This window comes from Ambystoma mexicanum, chromosome 8, assembly GCF_040938575.1.
Source record: "Ambystoma mexicanum isolate Mex_15411 chromosome 8, UKY_AmexF1_1, whole genome shotgun sequence".
In the NCBI taxonomy this organism is placed as follows: Eukaryota; Metazoa; Chordata; class Amphibia; order Caudata; family Ambystomatidae; genus Ambystoma; species Ambystoma mexicanum.
The window spans coordinates 475,108,745-475,135,139 of record NC_090929.1 but is presented as its reverse complement, the minus strand read 5'-3'; the positions used below and the strand labels follow the sequence as shown (position 1 = coordinate 475,135,139).

Here is a 26,395-nt window from a genome sequence, read left to right as displayed (position 1 = left end):
CTGGAGATAAGGCTATCTCCTGTCTGTGCCGGTCATTGGGTAGAGCACGGGCTGCCTGTGGCGCTTGGCTTGCCAGCGGATCCCAGGGAGTGGGTGGGAGGGTGCATTGTGTCTCTTTGATACATTATCGCAGATGTGCTGTGATTTGACACAATGTTTCCTTTAAGCCGTGCTCGCATGTTGCACCGTGGTTTCGATCCACTGCTGTCTACAATCTGCTTATATTGTCGTCGGTGGCTGGGTTGTTCTTCGGTACAGTGTTGCCATTTTGTTCTTTCAGATTCTCTGCTCGGAGAATGAGACAAAAGCAGATCGAGCACACAGATGGCGGACATGTTTATAGATGGCACGGATCTATCTACACCAAGTGTACATTACGTGAAGTGGGTCCCTGCTGCACTGGGGGGAATCCTGCAGTGTGCCATGTGAAGGGGCTGCCTTCTGCGTACAATAGGCAGTGGGTGCAGCTCTGCTCCAGCTGCAGACACTGTGAAAGGAGGGGGGTTGGGCGGGGAAACATCATCTTGATGAATGAAAGAAAGGGGGAGGGGGAGGTGCTGGACTGCGTGTGCTCCGAATCTGATGTGTCAGTGTGGGGCCAGCACTGCCTGCTCTGAGCTCTGTCACATACGCAGCCTGCCCGGCTCTCGGTCTTGCACACAGACCTTGGCCTGTCCAGGTCTAGCCCCGCCTGCTCTAAGCTCAGCTAGACCGAGGCAGCCCATGGCCAGGACCAAGCCCCCACTGCCGGCTCTCATCTCAGTCAAACACATAGGGCATCATGTCCTGTCGCACAGCTACTGGCCTGTGACTTTCCTCTCTCTGCTCGTGGTACTTGTGAACCTGGTCATGCCTGCTCCGTGCCCAGCCACACAAATCATGTATGGCTTGTGTGGATCTGCGTGATTGCCTCAAGCAAGCTCCCAGCCAACAACCAGACTGATAGCCCCCCTGCCCCATCCCTACTCGAATAGCCTTTCTGGAAGAGGTCCTGCCTGCTCTAAGCGCAGCCACACATACAGCGCATGTCCTTTCTGATGGAGGTGTTGCCTGCCCTGACCTCATCACACGCACAGCTCTGGTCCCTTTCAGGGGCAGGTGGTGCCTGCTCCGAGTGCAGTCCCACACGCAGCTCGTGTCCTTTCTGGTGCAGGTGAGACCTGCCCTGAGCTCATCACAAAAGCATGTCTGGCTCTTTCTGGGGGTTGTGAGGCCTACTCTGAGCTCAGTCCCACATATGCAGTTCTTGGCCTGTCTGGGGTAGGTCTTGCCCTCTTGAGGGGAGGTCCTTTAGGCTCTGGGCTCAATCAGACACTGCTCTTGGCTTTCCCGGGGTGGCCGAGTGCTCTGAACACAATCATTTACACTGTCTATATATCAGCATCAGGTAGGGGAGACGATGGCCGCACTGCACTCATCGAGCAACAGATTTTTGTGAGAAGGTAGTGCCAGAGGTAGCTTTGGAAGCATGGCCAGATGGGAGGGCATGCCTCCTGAGAGGGCACTGGCATTAAAAACGATTCAAGGTCATTGGTGGCTGGGTAACATTATTAGTGGAGCAGCGTTAATACTTTCCCTGAATTAGGCCAAGCATCCAAAAGTAGCGATGGAGCACCAAGACATGTGGTATGGGAGCCCCATGATTAATCTTTTAAAATAATGGGTTGAAATGATGCATTTTATAGCACAGTCATTGAGGGAAAACAAGGAAAAAGCCCATCCATTTTACAATGGGTTCTGTAGGGTAACACATGAAAAAGTCCAACAGATGCCAGGTCACAAATAGTACACAAGAGCATTTTTAAACCTGTTATTTTTGCCTGTGTCCACAATATATGCTGGAATTCCCACTATAACACACTTTTATGATCTTGTGCCCACAATGTATACCAACATTCCCAATTTAAATGATTTGTAGGATCCTGAGCTCCCACAATATATGCCAGCCAGCAACGATTCTGTAATATACTTTCATGATGCTTCACCAACAATATATGCAATTATTATATGCAATTATTGCAACTATAAAGTATTTTCATGTCAACCCCTATATATGTCATTATTCCCACTGTAAACATTTTGATTGTGCTCCACCTACATATGTACCAGCCTGCAGTGCTACTGCAACACACTTTTATAGTTCTACGTCAACAATATATGCCAGCATCGCCACTGTAAATTAATTTCATGTTGCCCACAATATATGGAAAACACACTTGGGGACTGGGGGTGGGTAGTTAGTTAACCTGTAACCATACCCTAACACGTTCACACACTGCAGAGACAGGTTAAATATTTAATATTAATTTGTTTTGTCAGTAACTACATTCTATATTGCCCTCTAACCATTCTTACTAATCCCTCCTTAGGTAGCTAAGCCCTATGGTGCGGTGCTGTGCCGCTTATCTAGGGTTAGGGGACAGGAGAAGAGGCTTGCCCTAACTAGTAGGAACAATGTAAAGGACTGCCGAAATGGCTAATTTAAAAGCCCCTTGGAGGCGTTGTTAGCCAAGCTCCAACAGGTGTTAGAAGGCATACAAGGTTCTGATAATTGCTTTTAATAACCCTGTTTTGTGACTGCAAATGTGTTAAAAAAAAAAAAAAACAAGGCTCCATGGTAAATGCCATTGATCCCACTGTATAATGCTTTTATGGTGCTGTGTCCAGAATATATGCTAGCAATGCTCTTGTAACACACTCTTATGAGCCTTGGCATACAATATTTTCCAGCACTGCCCAGTAACACCCTGCGTGGTGTGGTCTCTACAATATATGCCAGCATTCCCACTGTAAAACACTTCCATCATGATGCAGTGTGAACAGCCCCTTTCTCTATCAAACACATGTATTCTCACTCGCATATGCACAGTCATCAACACCCCTCATATATACATACATAAATACATACATGCAAATACACACACACTCATTCAAACTCTTGGACACACCCTCAAACACACTGCATCACATTCAAAACACACACTTACGCATGCATCACTTAAAAAAATACAATTACTTTCTGCATGGAAGTCAGTTCTCTCAGGTGCACTCCAGGTAGGGCAGTAGGATTCAGAATGTCTGGTGGTGGTGGCAAGCTGGAGGCAGAAGGAGTAATATGTAGGGGCTGGCTGGGATCTGGGCTTGGTTGCCTAGCAATCTGAGCTGGAGCCCGTGGGGCCTGAGTGTAACTACAGCCATGGCACTGCAGCACTAATTGTTGCTATGGTGTTATTACAGGTGTGATTAGCCTTACAAAATCGGCCATTTAAAATGCTTCTACCCATTGGGGTGGGCATAGCAGGGCAAGATGTAGGAACCTAAAGGAGGTTTATGCTCCCCCTCTACCTTAGCGCTGCCACTGGCCCGAGGGGGAGCAGAAATCTATCCTTTCCATCCAGCCAGCACAACTCCCTTTAGCTTTGAGTCTTCGGTGTGGAGCTCCCACCACACTCCCAATCCCAGGTTCCCTGCCCCTTTGCTTATGTTGATAAGCCAACCTGTCATACATGCCTTGGACCTGCTCCTGAAGGATTCCCAGTGCAGTGTATGATTAAGGTTACAGATGACACCACATCACCAGGGACACCGTATTCCAGTAATGCACTTTGCTTTTACTGTAGTTCCTTTTTGTTCAAATAAATGGCGTAAGTCGACAGCACCCAGAATGAAATTGACGGAGAAATAAGAGCATAGGAGAGGTGCATGGCCGCCCCTTCACAAGGAAGGACTGCCAGACTCTCTGCATTGAGGGGGAGTTCACAGGTGTGTGTCAGTGGTGGATAGGCCATGCCTCCGAAGACCCTGGCATGTAGTGCTCTGGTGTCCAAACTGGAAAAGATTAGCTTAGTTTGGTGACTATGCAGAGTGAAGAAGCCACCAATAGTCCCCCATGCAAGGGAAATGATTGCACTGTGCACAATTATGGGTTGTGTGAACGATGTTGAATTGTATTGGGCTAAATGGTTATTCCTATATCCATCTGCACACTGCCTGCTTTTATGTGTGTCTGAAGATCGCGCGGATTTGTGGATAATGTCGCCCCTCCCCCCTAGGGATTTCGGTTCTCTTACAGGCCCGGTCTCCAACAAGGGCTGCGCATCGTCCTACATGTGAGCATTGCAGTCGTTGTTTCCTCCAAGGGAGGCTTGGTATCTGGAGCAGTTTCCAGTAGTGATGTGCACTCTTTTAAATCCAGGACTGGTCTCCCTCCTCATACACATGTATGCCATCTTACAGGCGAGTGTTGTCTTGGTGCTCCGAGTGCCGTGTGTTCTCGTTCAGAACTCTTTGAGATGTGTGTGCCTTAACAGGCCAGAGCAGGAGTGTTTGCCTGCTGCAGGGCATGGTCTCTGCTTGACTCCACTAGGCGATTTGCATCAATTGCAGATGTTGCTTTTTCCACAGAGCTTGGATGGTTGTCACCTCTAAGTGCTGGTCCTTTTGTAGGTGTGGGCAGGGTCGGACTGGGCCAAACAATTGTCTCGGCCACAAATAAAAAAGTGTCCCACAGTTGCAAATGGCCATTCATTCATTTTGTGACACTGTTTGAATAATAAGCAAGTGTTTTTTTTGGATAAAATGTAATGCAAATTGTGCATTTTAAAGAACATTTATTCAGCTACACTGGTCAAAACTACTAGCCGCAGAGTAAATTAACTCATAAAACTGGCCCAAATTGGCTCAGAAAAGTGGCCCACTTTAACCAAAAAGACTGGCCCACACCAGCATTTTCTGTTTTTGGTTCAGGCATGGGCCTATTGGCCTATAGGCGAGTCTGAGCCTGGGTGTGGGTTGTATTTGTTGCCATCTACAGGCGGGGTCTGTTCTTTTACAGGCCTGGCTGGAGTTTTTGCCTCCTCCTGGTGATGGGTCTGCGTCCAAGCGAGGGTCGTGGAAGGCGTCAGCTATTTGCTCCCATACAGGACAGGAGTGGTATGCCTGTTTTCAACTACAGTCGACCCATGGCATATCTCCGACTATCAAATGCCAATCAAAATAACATAAAATAGTAGTTGGTTCTTGAAATGTGACACCAAACACATAACTGCTTATTTAAATAATACATCATCCTAATTATCAATGACCTCGCTAGGTGGCAAGTGCAGCATTGTGACCGTCTAGCCACACAAAACAGGTATGTGCTGTCTTTATATGGTAAAGTGAAGGACAAATGCAGACAAGGGGCCTCATAATGAGCCTGGCGGTATCCCAGCGGTACTACTGCCGGGATATCGCCAGCGTAAATGGCGTTACTGCTGCTCGGTCCAGGCCTATTAGCGTTGGATCACGAGTAGCAGTAAGGCAGTAAGTTCCCATTCCCCATTGGGGTCGCTGGACCCAATTGGGTTTTTGGGGTGCTAATAGCTCCAGCGCACTTACCACAGAAACACAGGCGGAAAGCAGGATTTTTACCTCCAGCAAAAAGGAGGTAAAACTCCAAACTCTCCGCCCCAACCCTTAATAGGGCCAGCCCTTAAAAGCGGCAGTAATAGCATTACCACAGCATTTAAGGGCTACTGCCCAACTCGTGATGAGGCCCAAAGTCGTTACTGAACTGCTTAACTTGCCTGTTAAACACCCAAGCACGATCATCTTCTAAAGGTCAGTGCTCGGCACAGGTACTCCTCCCTTGGCAGTGGCCTTATCCCAGGCCTCGTCACTCAGGTGGCCTTGTTGGCTGGTGATTGTCTGGTTGTCCTCTATGTGGCGGGTGCCCATCTGCCACCACTAATGGTGCTGGTGACTGTGTAGCACCAATCGCAGTAATGGGGCAGTGTGTGTTTAACACTTAGTTGGTGGCCTGGCATTTGCTTGGGCATTGGAGTTCCTGGTCTGGCTGCATACTAGAAGAAAAAGAGAAAAATGTCTCATGGAACTAGGGCCTGCATGTGCCTGCTGAGCACCGCCTGCCAACAAAGGTGCAGCAAAGCCAGCATCACACTGACATTGGCACTTTTGCATACCCATTTGCCAGATGATGTAGGGTGCTGCACCTCGTACCATGGCGGACTGGCTTCTGCCTGAGCCTCCCAAACTGGTGTGATAGTGCTGCCAGTTGATATAGTAGTGAAGTGGCCCCAGCGACATGTACACAGAGTAGTGTGTTGGCTTCACCACCATGAGCAAACAGCTCTGTCACCTTCCTGCTCATCATTATCCATGAAACTGAAGAACAACCAGAGCTGCGCTGGTGTGGCTCATCCTTTTATGCTCATCTGTGTCGAATACTGACTGACTGCTAAAAAAGGAAGCGGCCCAAACACCACATCATAATTGAACTGAGGCTGAGAAAATAAGGGCCGCCAGAAATAAGTCCCGGGGCTCAGCCCTGGCAAACACCCCCACAAATGAAGCACGGACTCCAGTGTTTGCTCACAGAGCTAGACTGATTGTCTCCTGTAAGGGGTGTGTGCTATTTTGCAGGCCACGGCTGGAATGGTTGCCCCCTCCAGGAAGTGCGGGATCTCCTGCAGGTGAAGGCTGTAGACTGTCTCTGCCAGGTGATCTGTGAGTTCTTAGGCGTGAGGACTGCAGAGGCTGCCTCATAGTGATATATGCTGCCATAAAGGCCTGGACTAGAGCACCTGTCCCCTCTAGGTGATGCACTTTTTCTTGTAGTAACGGTTGGAGTACTTGCATCCCCATTACATGCTAATGTGTGCTCTCTTACTGGCAAGAGACGGAGTAGTTGTCTCTTCTGAAGTAAAGCGTCACTATGACTAGCAGAAGGTTACTCTGATGCAAACCAGGGAGGGACAGCATTACAGGATCTTTGCACATGTTTCTCCTACTGCAACGCGCTTATTGTTTCCCGCATTTTTGGACCATGGCAAAGGACTGCAGCTATGGCAAAATTGCCCTAGTGCAAAAATGAATTGAAAGAATGTTTCTGCAATAGGGCAATTTTTGCGTTCATGCTAATTCCACTTGCACCGTGCAAAGTTTCAGTAATACGACCCCTTATTTTTTCATGTTCCCTCCTCAAGAGGCACCAGAGCTACCTGTCCACACTTTTCCCAGGAAATGCACTTACGTATCTTAGTTTTTCTACGCTTAGCGCGTCCCAGATGCTACTTCAAAATAGTACAGGTTAAGAGGAAACAAGCATTGGCAATGCCAACAGTTTGGATGCATTTGCCAGCCACTGATATAGTTGTATTAACTAACCCTCGATGGTAGCAGCTGCAGAATGGTTCCAGTACCTGGGCATATAATAGCAGGCCTGGCAAATGCCTAATACTTATACAAAAACCAAAAACGGTTGGCTTTGCCAATGCTTATTTTGAACAGGACTTCAGTGAAGGACATTCAAAGTGCTTGTAAATCGAGTGGCCAAAGGAAGATTTGGTAAAGACATTTTTATTACACCAGTAGTGCGTTTACATTTCCAATTAAGTAATTAATTCTCAGAAAACTGGGTAGAAAGGAAACTGGCAGGCATTTCGAGCGCAAAGTTTGATGTCCAGGAGATCCCATGAGGATCTGTTTTGGGCGGGGAGCTGCAGGAAGTGGGTGGGAATGGCCATAAGGATTAGCATGGTCATGGGCAGTCAATGAGTGGGTAAATAACCAAACAGCATCTACAAGCTTTGTGTCCTCATATGCCATTTCTCTTTACCCGTACTCTAATGCAATACTTTCGGCTTAAAGGTGGTCCTTTATCGCCACCTAATGGCCAAAGTTACTCGAATGCAATAGTTGTCGTATAGAACGGAGGATGGCACAGGGGAAACTTGCTGGTCTTGGAAGCAAAACAACGTAGGACAACAGAAGTTTGATTCCCGGATCTGCGCTTAGAAACCGAACTCTGGTATTAAGTGCGTTATAAAAAACAATAATAAATAAAAATAAGTGGCGCTTTTCTGCCACCTAATAGCTCAAATAAAAAAGGAAATTGTAAGGGACAGATGGGGCAAAAATTGGTCTGGGCAACAAGGAAAAGTAGCACACAATAACTAAATGCAGTTCGTTACTTTTCAGGTGAAACTGCTTGTATAGCACCTGGGAAAGTCTTTGGTAACATTTGTGACAAATTGTGCATTTTAAAGCTCATTGGCCCAATAACATTGGTTGCAATTAAGAGTTGCACAGTGCACTAACTTGAACTGGCCTTCATTAGCTCACATTGGCATTTTGGGCAGTCCTTTTCGACCTATGGACCAAGCCGATCCCGGATATCGGCGAGAATAAGGAAGCAGGATAATGTTATATTTTGTAGGAAAGTTTGGCAGAATAGTGCTTATTCCTATCTTAAAGAGACTCAAAATCACTATAAGGGAACAAGCGAGAGGCAGTTGGGTGGAATAGAAGACTGGGGCAGGGATGGAGAGGGTGAGGCTGGAGCAGGAGGCAGAGAGAAATCAGTCAATGTGATGGGCCTTACTGTGAGACTCATACCAGCCCTGATGGGTAATGGGGATGTCTTAGGCTCTGCTAATGCCCAGGGGAGGGTAAGCATTTCAGGGAGGTCAGGGGTAGGAATAATCACCCAAGAGGACCAGCCGGGGCCCTCAAATAGACGCCAAAAGATAGATCTGTTACAGAGGTGAAGGTAAATGGCCTGAACGTTTTTTATTTCTAGAAATAAAATGGTGCAGGCAATTCTGTTAATGAAAGGGGGAGTCTGGACGCCCCCACACACTTCTTTAATGCTCTATGCCAAAATCATAGTGAACTCATGTGTTTTTGCCAATGACCATCTCTAGCAACTGCCGTACAGTGGCAGAAGGGCAACTTCAAAGGCCATGTGTATTCCTAACAGCTGCTGGAACACAAAGTTCCAACGGGCAGAGGTGGCATCATCTGCACCTTTGGTTCGAAACATAATTGTGTACCCATGTCATCCTGGTCTCACTTTAATCTGTAATATATAAGCATTGCCTGGTTATGGGATGGTGTCCTCTGGCACCACACTATTTTACAGCCACCACATTTGGAGATCATATTGTTGTCAGCCTGCGCTGCAGTCATGACATGGCTTGTCTGTATTAGCTGTCCTGCTCAAATGTCTCCACAACAACCATATGGAACTCTGCCACAATAAAATTCTCTTTTTTGAGTAAAGCAACACCTTCCTCCAGGGTACAGGAACTATTCCTAAGAGGGATCTTGGGAAAGAGTGTTTCAAGGATAGTCTTGACTTAACAAAGCCACTCTCAGGCCAGGGTGCTAATCACTGGAATCCTTTTGAAGTGGACAGACATGGAAAGGGGGTTGAGTTAAAGAGGCAAGAAAAATAAGTTTAGGCGAGGGGTTCCACCAGCTTGGATATTTCTAGGGCTCCCTTCACTTCCTGTCTCCTCCCCACTTCCTGCAGACAAAGCACTCTTGGTATGACAACATAAGGCAAAGGACCTTGTTACAGCAGCTTGCATTGGTCCCTTTCACCTTTACGATTGGTATCACTGGTGGTTTAATAGTAGTGTGAGGCTGAGTAGGCGCTTTAGAAACTGCTCATCACGGTTCCCCTGCATTTGTCACAAGAATCACAACACCATCCTATATTATAAACGTAAAATAGATATGCGAGCCAGCCCCCGAGGACTAAATGACGGAAACAGACAAAGTGCAGGCGATGCATCGGTTGAGCAAGGTGTCCTCCCTCGGGGCAAGGGTACCTATTTTGGAGCAATGGAGCCTAGGGCAATTCCTCTGTGTCCAGCAGATTGGGATCCGTGCACTCGGTTCTTTTATGGTGGCTGCTCAGTTCTTCCCATTCTTTGTTCTCTTTGGCGTTTAAAAAAAACAAAGAATAGAAGCCATACATTGGCTCGTTTCAGGCCTAGCCCTATTTTTTATGAGTTGGGGGGAGAAGGGGGAGGGGTCATCCCCTCCCCTCCTGAATCCCTAACTCAAGTGTTGGCATTTACATCAATCCTAATGCCACCTGTTTATATGGTTGTAGTGTTGGGTGGGGAGGGCGAGGGGTGTTCTTTATGTGACTGTGGGCATTTAACCCCCCCTCCCCCTGCGCGTTTTGACTGCAGTCTACTTTAAGGCTGCTTCCAGGGGAAACGTCACTAGTGATAATAATGGGCAGGTGTTCTTGCAAGTACAGAGGATAAGGGAGTGGCACTAAATATAGTAGAGGCCCGCGGTCAGACCATCGGCAAAGGAAATTCCCCCGGGCAACACAAGTGTGCGGAACTCCCAGTGCAGCTATGCACACACAATTTCTATATAATCCCTGGACAAAATATGTATTTAATATGATATTACACGCGCACACAACAGAACAAGCCTTTCCTTTAGACCTCGTCTGATGCAACTGAAAAGTACAATCTAGAAGCATACATTAAATAAATACTAAGACCATAATCCTGTGCGGTGCTATTGATTAGTCGGAGCACTGTATTAAATATATATATTTTTTTTAACACGACCACTCGTCTTATACAGCTAATGCTGTATGTATTGATCAAAAAGCATTGACTCGAAGGTGTTCCAACTACTCCATTCCAGCACACAGCTTTATAGTCTTCGAACTGGTTTCCATTAGGTTTATGAATTGTACTTTATTGATTTATTTTTACATTTGTAACACGAACTAAACCCAAGGGTATTAAGGCGTAGGTTGCAGTAAGTGTTACAGGAAGTAATCAATATGAGTTCAGTAGCTTGAGTCCATGATGAGGCAAAGACATACATTATTTAAATAGCCATGTTTTCAACAGTTTACAGAGTGCCCAGTGAGATTGCTCTGCTCTGAGTGCAGGGAGGAGAGCGTGTTCCACAGTTTGACCGCAGTGACTGGAAAGCTGGACCAGCACTCCCCCGGTGAGTCTGAATTTAGGCTGGATGAGTCGGTTGGAGTAGGCAGTTCTTGTTGCTCTGGATGTATGGACTTTAGCGGTGTTGGATAGGCATTTGTGAGTGACACTGCTTTGAAAGTGATATGTTCCTGAATAGGGAGCCAGTGGGCCTTTCTCATAGCCTCGGAGATGTGACTGCATTTAGGAATGTTCAAAGCCTGTTATTTTGGGTTACTTGCAGTTTTTCAATGTTGCGCTTGGTTGTGCTAGTGAAAAGAAAGGTACAATAGTCGAGTCTTGCACCTATGAGGGCACAAGTGATGGTGAAGCGGCTCTCGGCAGACAAAAAGGGCCTACATACATTGATGAGTTTGATGGTGTGCTCTGTGGAAGAGGAGACAACATTGACTTGTCGTTGCAGTGATAGGGTGGAGTCTATATGGACTTCCAATGTCTTCACTGATTAGGAGACTTGGATAGTTATTCTATCTATTGAAAAGGATGGGCATTGGTGATTCAAGTTTTTTAAGACTGAGGGGAGACCGACAAGTAGGAGTTCCGTTTTTTCATCTTTCCGGCAGAGGGATTTGGTGGCCATCCAGGCTTGTAGATAGATGCCTGAAAGTGGGAAGAGAATTTGAGTGTGATCGGCATAGTTGGTGTAGGAGATGCCGATTGATTCCAGGAGGTCGAAGAGGGGTTTTGTGAAGATATTGCATAGTGATGGAGAGACACCATGAGTAACTGGAGTTTGGTGGGGGGGGTGCTAGAATTGTCTGAGAAGACTTTCATTGATCTGTCTATTAGGAAGGAGGCAATCCATTTGCCTGCTTCGGATGAAAAGTTAGCCGCAATAGTGAGATGTTGAAGTAGAATCTTGTGGTCAACTAGGTCAAATGCAGCAGAGAGGTCTAGGAGAAGCAGGAGTGCCAGCCTGGGAGAAGTGTAGAAGTGGGAGTACCCATGCTTCTTTCAGGCTGGTGGGGACGTGGCCAGTGGAGAACGAGGTGTTCATTAGAGTGGTGATGAAATGGATTAAGACCTCCATACAGTCTTTACGATCGTGGCAGGGCAGACATCACCTTTACTTCTCGAGGGTTTGAGGATTTTCAGGATGGACCTAACCTCTTCTGTGATGCTGGTGAAGCTAAAGGGAGGGGCATCACTTACGTCAGTGGGGGTGGTGCGGTTTGACGAGGTGGGAGGTCATGGGAACTGGTGGCAGCTTGCTTCTGTTGGATGTTTGTGTGGAGCATGGCTATTTTATTGAGGAGGGAGTTTTGGACATTAGTGCACCAGGATTCATATTTGGGGAGCTCAAGTGAGGGGGCAAAGTGACTAGAGTTCTCAGAGAATGGTGACGGGTTCACAGGTGTTGTAACTAGCTTCGGCAATTCTTGTGTTGTAGGTGGTGTATTTGGCTTGGATGATGGCCGACTTGTACGTTTTAGCTTCTGAGGCAAATGCACATTTGTCCGGATTTGATTGGGATTTTTTTACCTCTGCTTTGTGTTTTTTGGTTCGGGGGTCAGGAGAGAACCAGGAGTTACAGTGTGTGGTGGGTTTGGTTTTCCAGGGAGTGAGGGGTGCAATGGTATCGACTGCATGTGATAATGTTTTGGCCTAGAAGTTGGTGAGCAATTCTGGATGAGGGTGAGGGATGCTTTCGGTCATTTGTGAGGTTCTGGGAGCTCCATGCTATGGTAGGTGGCAGTAGAGGCGCTGAACTTGAAGGGGAGCTTTTGTGTGGGATAGTGAAGGTTATGGAGTTGTGGCAAGGGTTGTCACAGATGGAGATTTGGCAGTAGAGATTGACTAACCAGTCCAGGATTCTGCCTTTGACATGGGTGGGTGCAGTAATGCACTGTTTGAATACCAGTGTGCGGAGTGCACTGGCCACAGAACTGGCGTTTGTGTCGTTAGGTTCTTCAAAACCAAGCTTGAAATCACCCATGAGGATAGAACTTGAGGTGGACTTGATGTTGGTATTGATTAGGTGTAGGATGTTTTCTTCGAAGTAGAGGAGCGAGCCAGGCGGGCGTTAGATGAAGTGGCGGATGATGGTATTGGTGTGGGATAGTGGTATCTTGATGGCGAGGAGGTCACTGTTTTGCAGTTGTGTGGCGTGCAGTTATCTGATGGCGAGAACTGATTTTGCTATCAGGGCAGTGCCACCACCTTTGGTGTCTGGTCTATCACCGTGCAGGATTGTGTAGTCAGGGGGGATGGTGATGGACAAGGTGGGTCCTGAAGCTGTATGAAGCCAAGATTCAGTGAGTGCAAGTATGTCTAGGTTGTTGTCTAATAGGGGGCCGTGGGTGACCATAGGATGAGCTTGCATAGATCTTACGTTGACTAGTCCAAAATGTAGGGCGGTAACTGGTTGGTGTGAGTGTTTGGGGGCTTAGGAGTGGTTCTTCGATGGTAGGTGAGGGGTAGCAGGTGCTGCTGGGGGGACTGGGGTAAATTCTGGCATTGGTGTGGGAGATAGTAGCTGTACTGGTGGTGAGGATCAAGTTAGGTGCTGGGGTGTGCTGGCTGAGGGCTGTGTGTGGGGTTTTGTTGCTTGGCCCATTTGGCGTATAATATTTCTTCGAAGGCTGAGGGAGGGTTTTTGGATGGGGGGGCGTATTAGAGTTGTTAAGCTTCTAAGGTGAGATGGTACTGTTAATGCAAGGTTGAGGTTCTTGAGGGTAGTAGGCATTGCTCTGGCCAGAGGAACGGGTGCTGAAGTTGCGTGTACTGAGCTGGTTGTTTGTGAACTCTGTGGGCACAGCAGACTTGGGCGATGGATTGAGCACACGTATCTAAGGTGGCATTGTCTTGTGGATAGTGTGGCAGGTCTTTTGGTTGTGTGGGAGGGCTCAGAGGTTCTAGAGCGTGCTGAATGCTTAGTGGTTTGTATTGCAGGGGGTAGGAACGCGGAAGGTTTGATCCAAAAGAGATGGGGGAGTGGGAGATCAGAAACCGGGTTTCATAACCTGGGTAAGCACGTACCTTGTGGCGGGATAGCCTGGGCGGGCCCTCAGCCCTGGACAGGCCCAGGCAGGGGTCTTCTTGCCCCTGTGTGGTCCGTTTGTGTGGGGCCGGCATCACCTACTGGATCCACTGTGCTGGAGGTGAAAAGGACTGCGTTAGCCAATCCGCAGGAAGCAGAGGCGGGATTGCAGCTGGGCAAGTCCTCTGCAATGTTGCAGTGGTCCTGGTGGCCATTTTTGTCTGGAGCTTTGGCACCGTGGCAGCAGTGGTGTCTGATAGCAGCCCAAAGGGGCTAATAACTGTACTATTCTGATTCGCATCAGCATGCAGCCCAGCAGGGCTTACCTGGAAGCGATTATCGCATGTGGCCATTCCCAGTGCAGCAGAGACGTCACTTTGTCAGATTGTGCAGTGGGGGGCTGGTGTCAGGACCAACAGTGGTGCTCAGCTGAGATTTCTTTAATGAGGACTTGCTTGCAGGGGATCCAACATGGTTCCTTTATTTGGTGCGGGTATCATGTAGATATGGCCGTGACCCTCCAGAAGCCACCTTGCCTGTCTAGGGATACTTCCAAGGCCAAATGACTTCTGGAGCAGAAAGCCAGACCACAGGAGAAAAAACCTCCAAAAAGGAGGAAAAAAAAACTGTTTTTAGCATCACAAAAATAGATGCTAATCAGAACAGGCCTTGGAATTGGTGGAAATCGTGAGTGCAGGCTCACAAACACCGAGAGGTTCCAGGTAAGAACTGCAAAGTTGACAGCATGCAGATTTATGAGATTCAAGGAGCAGAAGAAGAAAAGGAGAACGGGGAATGAGGCCGCCAGGAGCCAGGTTCCAGGATGCAAGAGCAGTCAGGAGGAAAACAGTGAAGGAGCAGTGACAGATAACGAACACGGAAAGTATTCCACAAGAAATTACAATAATGCGCTGAGCGAGGCACCTAACCTTGCGTTGAGATGTGAGGTCCTGAAGTCTGGCACTGTACTTAAGCTTGCGGAACTCGAAAGCAGCATCTGTGACACAGAGACTGCCAGCAAGACTAGAGGACAGGTGAAGCGTCAGTCTCCAGGATGACCAGCGAGACAAAGGGTGATACATCATGACAGCATGCCCCCTCCGAAAACTGCTATCCCCTGACTTTCCGGGGTATAAACAATGGTACCGTCGAAGGAGGAGTAGGACATGTACGTAAGAGGCAGGTTTCAAAGATTTTTCACTGTCAGGTAGTCTTTCCATTCTACCAGGTACTGCAACCGTCCTCTTCGATATCGGGCATCACATATCCGAGAAACCTCAAATTCTACTTGTTGATCGTTAGCTATCACTGGAGGTGGAACCTTTGATGAAGACGAAGAGGAGTTGTGTGGCTTCAATAGGGAAACGTTAAACGCTGGATACATTATTTTCCATGACTGAGGTAGATCAAGGCGAAAGGCCACAGGATTAATTCTTCCAACTACTGTGAATGGTCCATAATACCGGGGAGATTACTTAGATGGATGAAGATGTTGGGTGAGATATTTGGAAGAGAGCCACACCAAGTCAACAACATTGTATTGCAGATCTTGCTTTCTTTTTTTGTCAGCAAAACGCTTGGTTGCTTCTCTGGCCTTTTCTAAGTGTTCTTTGGCTTTTGTGCAGAGGTCAGATCAGCTATCCACTTGTCAACCGAAGGAGCATTGCACTGTTCATGCACAATAGGGAAAACTGTGGGATGGAATCCTTAAGTGCAAAAAAATTGACTGACATTTAGTGACGCGTGAGTGGCATTACTATAAGCAAATTCAGCAACTGGTAACAAAGATACCCAATCATCATCCACTTGAGTTGAAAAACACTGAAGAAATTATTTAAGAGTCTCAGTGGCTCTTACAGTAATGCCATTGCTCTGAGGATGGTAGCCTGATGACATTGCGGTTTTAATTCCTAATAGAGTTGGTTCCAGAATTTGGAAATGTATTGGCTGCCACGATTTGAGATGATGGAAGAGGGCAACCCATGAAGCTGAAATATGTATGTAAAAAACACTGCAGCCCTTTCAGCAGCCGACGGCAATTTGGCGAGAGGGTTGAAATAAGCCATTCTAGAAAATGCATCGATAGTAACCATGATGGTTGTGCATCCTCTTCAAGGGGGTAACTCCACGATAAAGTCCATGGCAATTATTTGCGATGGTCTTGTGGGAAGAGGAGGTTGATGCAAAAGGCCATCAGGTCTATCCTTAGGTCTTTTATTCTGGGCACATATTACACAAGAGCGAACATGATCTCTTAAAGAGCGAGTCATAACAGGCCACCAAAATTGTCTTCTGAGAGAATGAAGAGTGGCTGTGATACCTCTATGACTGACAGGCAGGGAATCATGGTAGGATTTAAGAGCAGCATCTTGTGTTAAAGTCTAAGGTAAGTATGTATGTACTTTAAAAATTTAACCATCCTTCTTTATTAGACCCCATAGATTCGAGAGATGTAAATCTTGCAATTCCTGGGATTGTACTATGTCTTGATGGACTTAGTCCAGAAAACTATCCACATGACAGAGAAACACCTTCAGCTGTAGGATTGTAGGGTACAAAATGGGAGAGGAATCCAGAAGATCTGGCTGTCTAGACAAGGCTTCTGCAAGGACGTTCTGTGAACCTGGGATGTAGGTGAGATGGAATTGAAATTGAGCAAAAAAGTAAGCCCAGCAAGCTTTTCGGCTGTTGCGACACTACATGGATTGCAACACTTGAAGGTTATGGTGGTCATTTCTAATTTGAACAGGATGAATTGTTCCTAATAATAGATGATGCAAATCTGGAAATGGCTAGTCATTCTTTTTCCAAAATGAAATAGTGTTCATCGGATTACGAAAGTATTACATACGCTACAGGATGTTCATCTCAATCTTCCCCTATGGCTGCCTCAGAGGCATCGGTCTCCACTATAAAGGGCTTTGAGGTATGCGGCTGACATAGGATAGGAGCTTCCGTAAACGGCTTCTTTAAATGTATAAAGGCCATCTCTTGTTCTGAGGACCAAACATAAGGAATGTTCTTTTTTAACAGGTGTGTAATAGGCAGGAAAATTTCAGAGACATTTTGAATAAACTTCCTATAGAAGTTAGCCAGTCTAGAGAACAATGGTATCTGCTTCACAAAGATTGGTTGAGGCCAGAATGTTATGGCTGACACTTTGCAGGGGTACATGGCAATACCGGATTTATTCGTCACAAAACCCAGATATTGAAAGGAGGTGCATTGAAACTGACATTTTTCTGGTTTAGCCAAAAGATGGTTGTCATGTTATCAGTGTAAAACTTGTTTGACGTGTTCTTGATGCTTGTCTGCTTTCTTGGAATAGGTGAAAATATCATCTAGATAGACGATAAAGTATTGGCAAAAGCACATCTGAAAACACCCTATCCATGAACCTCTGAAAAACAGCAGGGGCATTCATCAGTCCAAACTGCATCACAAAATATTCAAAATAACTGAAGGGTGTACGGAATGCCGTTTTCCACTCATCACAGGATTTAATTTTTATGAGGTGGTAAACCCCTGCCAGATCAAGTTTGGAAAACATTATAGCACCTTGTAGCGCCTCCAGTATGTCTGCGATCAAAGAATGGGTATTTATCTTTCTGAGTAACCTGGTTCAGGCAGCGGTAGTCAAGACAGGGACAGAGTTCTGTAGTTTCTTTTTTTTTAGGAACAAAAAAGCATTCCTCGTAACAAATCTTGTACAGGATCCATCTTCTCAAGAGTTGGGGTCTGTAGGCGTCTCAAACTATCAGGACCAACAGTTGTGCTCACCTGAGACTTCTTTAATGGGGACTTTCTTGCAGGGGATCAAACGCAGTTCCTTTGTTTGGTGCAGGTGTCATGTAGATATGAGGGTGACTCTCCGGAAGTAACCTTGCCTGTCTAGGATACATCCCAGGTCGGGTGACCTCAGGAGCAGAAAGCCAGACCACATGCGAAAAAACCTAAAAAAAATGAGGGAAGAAATCTGTGTTTGTAGCATCACAAAAAATGGATGGTAATCTGAACAGCCTTTCGGAATTAGTGGAAAGAGTGAGTGCAGGCTCACAAACGCACAGAGGTTCCAGGAAAGAACTGCACAATTGAAGCATACAGATTTATGAAATTGGAAGGAGTTGAGGAAGGTAAGGAGAACGGGGGATGAGGCAGCCCGGAGCCAGGTTCCAGGATGGAAGTGCTGTCAGGAAGACAACAGGGAAGGATCGGAGACAAACAGAGAATAAGGAAAGTATTCCACAAGAAATTACAATAATGCGCTGAGCGAGGCTACTACTCTTGGGTTGAGATGTGAGGTTCCGAAGTCTGGCACTGTAGTTAAGCTGGCAGAAGTCCGAAAGCAGCATCAGTGATACAGAGATTGCCGGCAAGACTAGACCACATCAAGCACTTCTGGGTAGAACTTTTGGACACCATGTTGGAGGAAATAATTGAGCCGGACAGACGAGGCGTCAGTCTCCAGGATGACCAGAGAGACCAAAGGTGATAAATCATGGCAGCTGGGGTTAACATTTCTGCCCAGGCAGGGGTCTTCATGCCCATTAATGTGGTACCTCAAACTTTAGTTTTGGGTATTTTTTCAGCTGTGTGGATGCGGGTCAGAGTCATTGTTCAGGATGATATGCTGTATTGTGCTTTTCACGCACATGCTATTAAATGGTTATTTGGTAAGTGCAGTTATCAGTCGAGACCCTCTAGAGCAGGCAGGGAGCTTGGAGGTGCAGGTGGGGGTTGACAGTGAGAGGAATCAGCGCTTGGCATGGATACGAACAGCCAGAGACAGTGAGAGGATCCAGTGCCAGACAGGGAATCAAACAGCAGAGGGTGACATGAAAGGAATCACCACTTGACAGTGAGTCAAACAGAAGAAGGTGACATTGGGTGCTATTAGTGTTGGACATGTAGTCAACGGCAGAGGGTGATGCAGGACTCCGTGCCTGACAGGGAATCAAACCGCAGAGAGTGACAATGAGAGGACTCCACACATGACATAGGATTAGAAAGCAGGGGGGGGGCTCAGTGAGAAGAATTCGCACCTAATAGGAGGTCAACAGCAGAGACTGTTGGTGGGCGGAAGCGGCACAGGAAGTCAAAAAGCAGAAGGTGACAGTGAGAGAAATCCGTGCCAGACAGGGAATCAAACAGCAGAGGGTGACAGTGAGAGGAATCAGTGCTGGATAGGGAGTCAAACAGCAAGAAAAAGGTGAGAGTGAGAGGAATCAGCGCTCGACATGGAGTCAACGGCAGAGGGTGATACAGGACTCCGTGCCTGACAGGGAATCAAACAGCAGAGAGTGACAATGAGAGGACTTCACACCTGACATTGGATTATAAAACAGGTGGGGGTAGGGAGTGAGTGGAATCGTCACCTAACGGGGAGTAAAAAAGCAGAAGTGACAGTGAGAGGAATCACAGCCCGACATGGGATTAGACAGCGGAGGGTGACCGAGGAATCAGCGCCTGAGAGAATTGTGCCCGTATAGTGAGTTACATACAGATCAGTGGGTGACATGGTCAGAGATGAGGACCTAGCTACGAATTTTTAAATCGGGTTATCTGATCAATCAATCAGTCCCTGGTGTGTTCTCGTTCGGTCAAGTGCTTTGCGCCCGGTAGAGGATGAAGAGCAAAATATTACCAAACCCTAAAAGTCACAAGATTGTGAAAACTAAAAAATGCAGAGTCGGAGAGCATTTGAGTGCAGATCTGTGGTGGTCAACTGCTGATTCTGGAGGTTTGGTGGGAAAGAGTTACAAGTGAAAAGGGAGGCCCACGATCTTGCCATTCGGTGAACCCAGCCTGATCCTTGGGGTCATCTGTCAGCTGATTCTGGACACATGGTGGGAGCTCACCAGAGCATGGACCACCTTCCACGTCTGCGTGGTGCATGCCTGCCCATTCTTCATCGTGCTTTGGTGAGGTTGATGAAGCTCTTCACTAGGGTTGCGTGGATGTGGCAGCCCATCTTCACCGCCCCACACCGGCACTCCGGGCCACTCCTGGCATGCGCTGCCTGGGAGCATTATCCTTCAGGGTCCACCTGAAGGATTATGTCTGTCTGGCACCACAGCTGTCATGGGGTGAGGCCGGGCTGCCTTTCACATGCAGCTCCAACCTGGGTGGCCCTGTTGTTATCCCGGGCTGCCCCAATCATACGGCCCTGGGTCTTCTTTCTTCTGGGCCTGTATGGGGTTAGAGCCTATGGGTTCCGAGCTGCACTGGGTACTCAGCCCAGGACCTACGGTTAATGCTGAGCCCCTCCTGGCATACACGGCCAAGCTTTACAGTCTTCTAAGCCCTGTGAGGCATGTCAACGCCCAGGCACTCCAGGAAGCTTGTAGCGGCAGCCTCCAACTCTTTCTTTCCTCTCTCAATGGTCACTCACAACGCTATTATTTTCAAGTTCTCTCCGCTGCACAGTCCACGCCTGGTCTAGGGGAGATTCTGGTCATTGTCCTTTCAATTTTTACATTCCATCCAGCCCATGCTGAGTTGAATGCTTTAGTCCAAAATAATAATGCACCAAGGGAGTGCAAAAACAAAGTAAACACACAAACATATAAACAATAAATAAAATGCTACCCCGCCCTGGTGTCTGTGTCTTTATATACTAAATTTCCAAGGGGGACAAGCCATGTAGCCATCCTAGCCAGGCCCAAATAGGGCCTGGGCTACACAAAGGGCTTACACAAGCCCAGCACATGTATCCATGGCTTCTGCATGCCCAAAACAGCTATTGAGGGCTTCTTCAACCCCAACATAGTCATCCAAGGCTTATTCAAGGCCAACACAGCTATCCAGGGCTTTCAGCCCAACATGTCCCACTGGGGTTTACGCAAGCCCAAAACATCCATCAAGAGCTTTTTGAAAGCCCACCACAGCTACCCAGGGTTTACACAAGCCCAATGCTGGTACCCAGTGCATCCACTAGGCCAGCAATACTATCCAGGGCTTCCAGAAGCTAGGCATGGGTACCTAGGGCTATTGCAAGCCCAACGCAGCTATCCAGGGCTTCCAGAAGCTAGGCATGGTCCAGGGCTTCCAAAAGCTAAGCATGGGTACCTAGGGCTATTGCAAGCCCAACGCAGCTATCCAGGGCTTCCAGAAGCTAAGCATGGGTACCTAGGGCTATTGCAAGCCCAAAGCAGCTATCCAGGGCTTCCAGAAGCTAGGCATGGGTACCTAGGGCTATTGCAAGCCCAACGCAGCTATCCAGGGCTTCCAGAAGCTAAGCATGGGTACCTAGGGCTATTGCAAGCCCAACGCAGCTATCCAGGGCTTCCAGAAGCTAAGCATGGGTACCTAGGGCTATTGCAAGCCCAACGCAGCTATCCAGGGCTTCCAGAAGCTAAGCATGGGTACCAAGGGCTATTGCAAGCCCAACGCAGCTATCCAGGGCTTCCAGAAGCTAAGCATGGGTACCTAGGGCTATTGCAAGCCCAACGCAGCTATCCAGGGCTTCCAGAAGCTAAGCATGGGTACCTAGGGCTATTGCAAGCCCAAAGCAGCTATCAAGGGCTTCCAGAAGCTAAGCATGGGTACCTAGGGCTATTGCAAGCCCAACGCAGCTATCCAGGGCTTCCAGAAGCTAGGCATGGGTACCTAGGGCTATTGCAAGCCCAACGCAGCTATCCAGGGCTTCCAGAAGCTAAGCATGGGTACCTAGGGCTATTGCAAGCCCAATGCAGCTATCCAGGGCTTCCAGAAGCTAAGCATGGGTACCTAGGGCTATTGCAAGCCCAACGCAGCTATCCAGGGCTTCCAGAAGCTAAGCATGGGTGCCTAGGGCTATTGCAAGCCCAACACAGCTATCCAGGGCTTCCAGAAGCTAGGCATGGGTGCCTAGGGCTATTGCAAGCCCAACACAGCTATCCAGGGCGTCCACACTCCTAACACCGCAATCCAGGGATTCTACAAGCCCACCCATAGCTATCCACGGCTACATTGGCTAACGAGGGTTTCTACTGGATATCTGGAACTTTCACATGCACAAACACTGCCATCTAGGGCCTCCACATTGCCAATAACACTATCCAGGGCTTCCACAAGCCAAGCCTCGCTACCTAGGGCTAGTGTAACTTGCAAGACCAACACAACTATCCCTCACTTTGTATGCAGTCAGCTCTGCTTCGTCAATCTGTGCCCAAGTGACGCAATGCCTCTCTGTTAAGGTTGTTCCTAGGGAACAGACTAGCTGTGGAGCCATGAAGGGTGAATCGGGATGCTTTATTATATATAGGTACATTAGGATTGTTCCAGTTACTTGCATATGTTACAAGTTAAGTACACAGGTAGACATCAACAGACAGACCCACTGGCCATCCACTCACATCCAGCTCAGGCCCCCAACGGACATTCCTGGAACATTCACACACAACACAACACTCACTCAGCATTCTCCTGAGTGGTCTATCATGCATACACCAACATTCTATCAGCATGCGTCCTGACCATTGATACAGAACAAGACTAACTTACGTTATAACACTCTCTATAACCCTATAGCCTCCAGCCCCCACTCTCAACCAAGGCAATATACAATTGCGTTAAGACTAGATCGAATTGCAGGCAGCCATCTGCCGAGGCTTTCGCCTGCACCCAGGGACAAAGCTGTGCGCACTCACATGGCCCCCCCTCCCCCAACCCTCCATTAGGTGCAGCCTGCCCGGCCGCTGCCAGGGAGACGGTCCCTGCAGATTAATCAGCCCTCGTGCGTACGCGCGCCAGGCCAGCTCTGCCACCCTCCCAGGTTTACATGCTCATTCGTAAACCTCATTTGTAAAATGCTTGTTGTCATTGGCACTGGGCCTAGAGCTCTGTTGTGTAGTGTCAGGATTCTCCAGAAAACTCCCCGTGCCCTCGCCAGGCTCACTGTGGCCTGCACCACCTTTTCCGCTGCTCCCAAAATACAAGCAGATGGCCGGGCCCGTTTCCTTCCTGGCCATCCTGGCGAGCTATTCCATGTACACTGGTATCCCTACTGCACACACCCTGGTAGAGTAACTATTACTGCTTCAAACATCCTGCCATCGTGGTATGCTTGCATAGATTTTATTTACACATGGTGGTCCTACCTGCCTACGCACTGGACTACTTTACATCCTGACACCTTAATCTAGGCGCATGCATCCTGGCACAGTGTATTCGAGACATTTATCCTGGCACAGCTTCCTGGGTGCATGCAGACTCGGTTAGTATTCTGGGGACATGTACAAATTAGTGTGCGCGCAACCAGGTGTAGCACTCTAAATGCATGCATCATGGATTCGTACTTTAGGTGGATTAGCACACTTGGTGCATGTATCCTTCATTAGTATTTTAGAAGCATTAGTATTCTAGGTCCATGAATCCAGGATTTGTATTTTAGATGCATTACTATTCTAAGTGCATGCATCCCGAATTAGCACTTTAGGTGTATTAGTATTCTAGATGCATTCTCTCTCCCAGTTAGTATTTTATGTGCATTAGCATTCTACATGCATGCATCGAGGATTAGCATTTTAGGTTTGTTAGTGTTCTGTATACAGGCATACTGGTTTAGTAGTGTAGGTCGGTGCATCTTGGAATGGTATTTTAGGTGCATTATCTGGATGCATTTAGGGTTAACAATCTAGAAACATGCATCCTAGATTAGCATTTTCAGTGCATTAGTAGTCTAGGTGCATGTTCCCTAGATTAGTATTCCAGGTGCATTGGTATTCTTGATGCATACATCCTGGATTGGCATTTTAGGCTCTTTAGTGTCCTATATACATGCATGCTGGATTAGTGTTCTAGGTCTGTGCATCTTGTAATAGTATTTTAGGTCCATGAGTGTTCGTTGTGGATGCATCAACGTTTAGCATCTAGATGCATGCACCTTGAATCTTATTTTAGGTGCATGTCCCCTCGATTAGTATTTTGGTGCATTAGTATTTTAGATGCATGCTCCCTGGATTAGCATTTTAGGTCCATTAGTATTCTAGGTGTGTGCCTCTTGGAAAAGTGCATTCATCATGGTTTAGCATTTCATTTGAATGCATTCTGGCACAGTATTCTTTATTGTTGTGCCTATATCCTATGGTCGGTGTATTCTTCCCTGAATAGATTTCTGGGCAGTATGCCACCTGGCACATTATTATAGGATCAGGCATCCTGGAATACTATCCTTGGGGCATGCATCGTGGTTTAGTGATCTAGGTATCTTGACAAAGTAGTCAGTATGCGGAGGCCCTGGCGAACACCCAGGTACAATATTAATGGTGCATAAAATAGGGCTCTGTGTTCAATGTGCATGCATCCTGGCAAGGTATTCCGGAAACGTGCACCCTAGAGAGTTGGCATGATGAAAGGCTGGTGGTTCTAACATGCACACCAGATAATGTTCCTAGGTGCTCAGTCTTTTGCAAGCACAGAGGCATGCAAGTTCAGAGGAAAAACCTCCTGTAGTGCGGCAATCTCGGAGACCTGAGCATTCCAGAGCTCAGATTGGACCTTATATAGCTTAACTGTCTGCTCTAGTGTGGCTTAGCCTGACACAATCTTTGGTAGCCTTTTGGTCTGTGCATGGGGTGTGTGGAGGACACTGGGCACAGATTTCTGTCCGCTTCCCTCTAGAATCTCTAAGGAACCGGTTAAGAAGCAAGGGGTTTACATGGCATGGGCTTTATGGCTATAGCACTATGGTGCAAAAATGTGAATAGCTGGTCTTCAACGGGCCCATGCTGGGTTCCATGTAAGGGGTGTGCCTGCCAGTTTGACTACGAAAACGTGGCCAATACTCCCATAAAACAATAGGGAGTAATACAAATGCAGGCATCTGCACTGCTCCACTGATGTGTATACTACAAATAGATGTTGTATTATTGTGGGCCATATCTTTTCCCCCGAGGATCCAAAGAGAATGAATATGTGACGAATCACCTTCTGGGGCATCAGTGGTGGAGGGATGAATATCGGTTCCTAAACCATCCATCAGCCACACACCTCTAGTGCACCAGAAGGGATCCTAATAGATTGGAAACACAAGCAAATTATAAACCTCCTTGTCCAATTTTGGTAACATGGACGGAAAAGCAGGTTTATCTCTGAAAGGTTGTGGATCATTAGTTAGTTGCAACACAGCGAAAATACAATTATTACCCAATGATAAAAGGGACTGTTCAGTCAAGGTTGTTTAAAAATATCTACTTTATTATTATCCCAACAGACCGTTGTAGTAACGCTATGAAATTCAACCCACCCTGTAAAGTAATGCAGAGGACAGTCAGTTTCAAAGAAGGGAAAGGGATGCACTTTGGGTACTGACAGGAGGGTAGTCCGTATGGTAAATAATCACAACAGTTCAAGGTTACTTGGCTTCAGCACAAAGGAAGGAGTGGATCTTAAAATGTCTCTAGGGGCCTTCCGGGAAGGACCAGGGGAGCAGAACTCCAATGTACCTTGTGCTGTTGGGGTTCTTGGTGCTCAACCAGGTCGAGTCGGCGTCATTGCGCTTTTCAGGCTTCTGTGACAGAGCTCAAGACGGTAGTCAGCTGCGGGTATCAGGCAGCAAGACACTTCGGCGAGCAAAGCTGAATGAACAGCTGCAGGCTATCCTACACAACGGCTCGGGGTCAGGAATCATTGTCTTAGTGCTGATTGGCGGTTCTGAAGCACAGGTCGAGACGTTTCGGTTGTTTTTAAGTGACTGCGGCTTAACAACGGTCAGCGTTGCCGTCGGCTGCAGCTCGAGGAACTCGACTGGCTCGAAAATGTCCTTTAAGGCGGACGTCGGTAGATGCTCATCTAGGCACTTCTCCCAGCTTCTTCAATGGGCTTGTGTTGTTCTTTAAGGCAGACGGCCCAAAGCCGAGGAGTGAGTTCAAGGCAGCTGCCTTGTCCTTGGTTTCGGGTTCAGAGACCTTCTGGCACTTCCAACCTAGGAAGCTTGCTGTGCACTGGCTGGGTACTGGTTGTGGAGTTGCTGGAGGGTCCCCTAGATTCGGCATCTACCTCTGTTCTCTGGGAGATGTTTTGGGGAGGGATCTTGCTTCCCTCTTTGGAGATCCTGGCCTTCCTTCACTGGCGAAAGATGTAAGGCCGATTGTACCTTCAGCTAGGGTCCAATGATGCTTCTTGCTACTCCTTGCGTCTTCAGATGGCCTGACAAAAGTGGGACTCGGCCCTCTTTTAAAGTCAAATGGGCCACAGTGTTTGGTGCAGGCTCAGCCTACCTTAATAAACCGATCCTGGGGTCTCCACCAACAATCTCCTGTATGCGTGAGGTCATAAGCAGAATGCTTTGCAACAGGAAAACATGTGATACTAAGTGCCACCGAGCTTACTGTCTGTTGTGAATCAAAGGGTCTCTGGTTAATGGGACTCTCTGTAGATCCTGATTAAAGCAGAAGGTCTCCCTTTAAGCTGCAGCGGGACCAGACTGTTGGGTGGACTACTGTAAACACACAGTCCCAGACATGACAGTTCCCTGTCATCGAAACTGAGGGAGGGAGCTGGCTTCAGGTTGATACAGTTGCATATGAAAGGTTGTTGGGGTTTCCTGTCTCATTTGTTAACCTTGGCAGCCAGGCCCCACGTGGGCCTGTTTGAATTACCCTCTAATTGGTATGTGAATCACTGTCACAAACTGCATGGCCCAACAAAAGAGCAGGGCTGATCC

The 26,395-nt window shown here is 47.5% G+C and overlaps 1 protein-coding gene across 3 annotated transcripts in view; it reads left to right on the top strand.

Moving 5' to 3' along the window:
- Positions 1-26,395, top strand: part of ACAP3 (ArfGAP with coiled-coil, ankyrin repeat and PH domains 3) — a 738,004-nt gene that overhangs the window by 1,326 nt on the left and 710,283 nt on the right. The gene's annotated exons all lie outside the window — the stretch shown is intronic.